Genomic DNA, 5,487 nt, shown 5'->3' with positions numbered 1-5,487 from the left:
ACTTCTTTGATAAATAAGGGAGCTGTACCACAGAGATACAAAGTCAACTTCCAATGTCAGATATCTATAAACAATTTTAAGTCTGGTATTCCCAGTTCAGGGATTTCACTCTCAAAAATATAGTATTACATAGGAACGAGCTAGTCCCTAAATATCTGGCTTGACTGGTTGATAAAAATGAGAAGCTTGGGCTTTGGACTAGCCAAGCCACTGCTTTCTTTCTCAACACCTGGAGCCCCAAGCAGGCCATCAAGTGTGTCGTGGTGGGGGATGGGTATATAAGTAAACTTGCCTACTGATAAGTCACACAACCAACACATCTCCTGGAGAATATATCTCTACTGTGTTTGTAACTGTTTTGCCAATGTGATGGGACATGGGAAACAGGAGAATCTTGATGGAATACAACTGGACAAGGAGATTAAGACACTTTATACCTTCTGTCTTGTCCACCAACGGACACATTCTTAGTTTGTTCTTCTCCTTTGAGTCTTAAATCATTTGACAATCTCTGCAACGTGGTATGCTGAAGTGCAACACTATTGACTCAACACCCTTCTCCTCCTAGAGGGAACTTTGATCATATTGATGATGAAGACCTAACTGAGAAACTGTAAGAGAAGGTCGTTCCCCTCACTGCCCACAAGACTTTGCCATGGCTGAGGGGTTCTGGGCTGCAGAGTGACTGAAGTACCTGGTTATCACACTTCAAGGCAGTTTTTGATGAAGCTTCTACAGCAGTTTCCTGGACACTCATCAAGAAGAGGGAGGGAGGGGTGCCTTGGTGTCTCAGTCCATTAAGCATCCGCTTCATGGTTTCGGTTCAAGTTAACATCTCACGGTTCATAGGAATGAGCCCCATGTCAGGTTCTGCACTGACAGTGTAGGGCCTGCTTGGGATTCTCTTTCCCTCTCTCTCTGCCCCTCCCTACTTGCTCTCTCTGTCTTTCTCTCAAACTAAACAAATAAACATTGAAAAAAAAAAAACAAAAACAGAAGAGAGAGGGAATATGTCGGCTTATAAATATCTAAGCCTCTCCTTCCTTACGCAGTCCCTCTTGGAACCTATGTACACTTTGCTCAAAACTGGTGGAGACTTCACATTCGATGTCAAAGTTTAGTTACAGACTAGCTCAAATAGTTTTATGGAAAAACTAATCAGAAATTACTGAATTTTGTTTGTTTAAAGTATGGGTTCGAGCCCTAAAATGACAAGCCTTCTTAAAGACTTGTTTTTCTGTTCTTGTAATTTTTTTTTAAATATTTGTTTGTTTTTGAGAGAGAAAGAGACAGAGTGCAAGCAGGGGAGGGGAAGAGAGAGAGGGAGACACAGAATCTGAAGCAGGCTCCAGGCTCTGAGCACAGATCCCGATACAGGGCTGGAATCCACAAACCATGAGATCATGACCTGAGCCGAGGTTGGAGGCTTGACCAACGGAGCCACCCAGGCGCCCCAAGACTTACTTTTCAGTAGTCCCTACCCTCGCTTTGCTTGAGTTACCAAATATCCTCTGAACTGAGTTGTGTTGTGTGCTACACAAACTATGTACTAGACTCTTACAGACTTTTGTCTTTAAGGAGCCTGCAGCTTCTGATATTAGGAAATTCTGACACTAATGAAGTATGCTGTTCTTGGCTGTGGGTGTACTGGAGTGGAGTGGGTGAAGTATTTGACATGATCAAACGATGATGACAGTATTTGACAAAATACGAAGTGGAAATTAATGTACACTACACTGCACCCAGAATAAGCTGAATAAAAGTGTCACAGGTAAAATTTTTAAAAGGTTATTCTCTATCAAATGGTTGGTATTATCAGTGTTATCTGAGGATGTTCCTTTTTCTTACACATGCCACCTTTCCCCTAATTGGGTATTTAATTTCCTCTGAATAATTGCTAACTTAGTAAGTATACTTCTTTTCTTCTCTTCAATGAGCATTAGGTCTCTGTCTTATAAAATTTTTCTGAATTGTAGTAGAACTTTTTTTTTTGTAGGTTAGCAAAAATGCATTCTTGTTTTCATATTACCTTATTCAAAATTAATACATTCTTGCCTTAGTTTTCTAGTAAGTAGGTGTAAAAATCATGTGTTGCAGGTTTGCAGTTTGTAAGATATTTTATTTTTAGACTATGAGTCTTAGTATCACTGTCTTGCCAGATGATTAACACTGAAACTGACCCTACTCTTTACCTCCCCTGCATGGACAGATGCTTCTATTGTTGCTTTGCCTAAAAATGGTACTCTGTGAGGTTTCGAAAACTCAGTGCCAGAAGGAACAATGTGCAGTACAATTTACACACTGGAAGAATACAGTGTTGGACCTTTGAACCACTTTTAAGAACAAGAGTTTTAAATTGGTAGTTGCCAAATTATGGAGTGTTTTTACATATTGATCTGTTGCTAATCCAAGTAGCGTGTTTTGCGTGCATGATTTAATCCTTGAATCATAAAAGGATTTTATTAATCTCTGAACTCAAAACTGTATAGAAGGTTATACACTGTGACCAAGGTTGAACTCCTATAGTTTACTATAGAAACAAATGTTTACGTTTAGATATGTTTCTGGACATGTGCATATCCACAGGTTAGAGTACACACTTACATACCCTTTGTCTCCTGGGAAGACCAGTGAGCAACAACACTGTATCATCAGTGAGCACCTTTAAGGCCCAGGTCTTCGTTTGTAATCCGTGTCTCTAGTATAAAGAACTCAGGCTCCTTGGAAGTTGACTAGTTCCATGATTTGGAGGCGGGAAATACACAAGATGGGTCTGGAGCTGTCTCATGTTGCCAGAAATTAAGGACGTGCTCAAAAACAAGCAATAACAAATAGCCAGAAGAACAACCAAAACACATGGGTGAGGATATGTTAAAGGGACACCAGAGCTGACTAAACTTCTGATGGCCAAAGTTGGAACATTTTCAACAACAAAAAAAGAAAGAAAGAAAAACCCACTGAATTATAACTCAAAGTATAAACTAAATATCTCTGAGTCCATATTGATACAAAGTATTAATTAAATAAGTGGCTTGAGAAAAGAGGTGAATCCGAATGCTGGAAAATTCACAACATTTATATGGACCCACTGTCTTCAAGGAAGGAGAGCATAACTTCCCACTCCTTAAATATGAGCTGCACATAGTGACTTATTAGCAAAATGACAGTATTGAAAGCAGAAGGAAGAACAACCTTGCCTTTCTGCACTACCCAGGAAGGTGTCTATACAGCCTTGTTCTGTGTTGCTATAGTAACTTTAAGGGAAACTTTGACAATGCCTTGATGTCCCGCAAATGAAGGAGGAGGATATCCTCAAATTTCTTGGAGTAGAAACCCACTTAGGTCTCACCAACCTCGACTCCCAGATGAACAGTACCTCTACAAAAGGAAAGTGATGGTATCTACATCATAAACCTGAAGAGAATCTGGGAGAAGCTTTTGCTGGCAGCTCGTACCATTGTTGCTATTGAAAATCCTGCTGATGTCAGTGTCCTATCATCTAGGAGTACTGACCAGTGAGCTGTGCTGAAGTTTGTTACTGCTACCGGAGCCACTCCTGTTGCTGGCTGTTTCACTCCCAAAACCTTCACCAACCAGAAGCCAGGCAGTCTTCCAGAAGCCAAGACTTCTGGTGGTTACTGATCCCGGGGCTGACCACCACCAGCCTCTCAGAGTGCCTACCATCACTCTGTGTGGCACAGACTCTCCTCTGTGCGATGTGAACTTTGCCATCCCTTGCAGTGACTCAGTGGGTCTGATGGGGTGGTTGCTGGCTTGGGAAGTTCTGCGTATGTGTGGCACCATTTCCTGTGAAGACCCATGAGAGGTGATGACTGATCTTGCAGATTTTGAAGAGATCGAAACTGAAAGGCAAGCTGCTCCTGAAAAAGCTACGACCTGACGAGGAATTTCAGGGTCGGGGGACTTCTCCAGCTCCTGGGTTCGCTGCTACACAACCTGAAGTCACAGACTGGTCTGAAGGTGTGCAGGTATGGATATTAAGCGGTTCCCTATTAAAGACTAGAGTGTTCAGCCTGCCACTGAGGACTGGTCTGCGTCTCCCACTGCTCAGGCCCCTGAATGGGCACAAACCACCACTGAGTGGTCTTAGCTGCTTTTCCACAAGGGCAAACAAAATGGAAATAAGGTTGATGGAAGACAAACCACTTCTAAAAAAAAAAAAAAGAAGAGCAACCTTAACAACCTTCATAGTGGCAAAAACTGGTAAACACTATTATCTCAACCACGTGATCAAGATCCACACGAACAGTGATAAATTGTGTACACGGGACATCCTTGGTATGGTATTAGGTGATAAAAATGTCATGATAGCTCGTCTGTCTTTATCCAGAAAACCCATAACTGTAAGTCTAATCATGAAATAATAATCAGTAAATTTCATTAGAGGGGCAATCTGCAAAAATAACGTACCAGTATTCCTCACAACTTTTAAGGTCACCAAAAACAAGGAAAATCTGAAAAACACTCTGTCAAGAAAAAGCTAAAGAGATGTAACAACGGAAAGAAATATGGTATCCTAGATGGGATCTAGGATAACTAAAAAAATGACATCAGGAAAAAACTAAGGAAAACTGAAAACTTAGGAGATAAAAATAAAAATGGATAGAACCTCTCCAGTTGAGACTTCATTTTGGGGCAGCAACTTCTGTGTGTATCAATGAGAATATCATATAGTATGGATTCAGCTGAGGAGGAAAACGGCCTTATATTCAGCATTGTACCAGCATATTCATTCACTTAAAAAATAACTGTTATATACCATTATATTTTCTTGGATTTTGAAGGAAAAATTGCTGGTGGCGTGTATTATAATTAAGAGTAGTTCCTTAGACAGGAAGAATGTAAGCTACGTTTCTTTGCCTGCCACAAATTGCAAGAACATCCCCAGATTAAAAACAAAACACAAGAAAAAACACAATTCATTGGTAAATATGTTTTTAAAGATTGGTAAATAGAATCATTTAAAGAAGACACCCATTTCTAACCTAATGCCCAATCAGTAACTCTTAAAAAAGAAACAAGTGACAATCCCTTAGAATACTGGAGATCAGAAAGCTTAATTCCACATCCCTTATCCTTGAAGTGTTCATACTAATCAGTACAAACATCATCATTTTGTTAATTGTGCTTATTTTTTTTGCTGTAAGTTACATGTTTGTTATATAAAATGTATGACATCATGTGCTCACAAATAATACTATGCCTTAGTGAAATACTATGCCTTAGGCAATTTATAAAAACACTCAAATTTGTGTGTATGTTAATTTAGCTTTAATATAAGTTTATATCACCAAAATGTATGCAAAATAAAACTAAATAAGAGTTAGTATTGACAATGAAGATATGAATAGAAAAAGTTGGTTTGTTAGACCAATACAGTGATTTATTTTATAGTTATATATTTACACATTATAATAATTTATTGATTTGTGATAAAGTATTTTTTGTGTTTGAATCATTTTTCAT

The 5,487-nt window shown here is 39.2% G+C and overlaps 1 pseudogene; it reads left to right on the top strand.

Moving 5' to 3' along the window:
- Positions 1–3,272: 3,272 nt before the first annotated feature.
- On the top strand, positions 3,273–4,111 carry LOC109247171 (40S ribosomal protein SA-like; annotated as a pseudogene).
- Positions 4,112–5,487: the final 1,376 nt, after the last annotated feature.

The sequence above is a fragment of the Panthera pardus genome, unplaced genomic scaffold (genome assembly GCF_024362965.1).
Source record: "Panthera pardus isolate Hobbes unplaced genomic scaffold, ASM2436296v1 HiC_scaffold_1, whole genome shotgun sequence".
Taxonomy (NCBI): Eukaryota; Metazoa; Chordata; class Mammalia; order Carnivora; family Felidae; genus Panthera; species Panthera pardus.
This window is presented reverse-complemented; position numbering and strand designations above follow the sequence as displayed.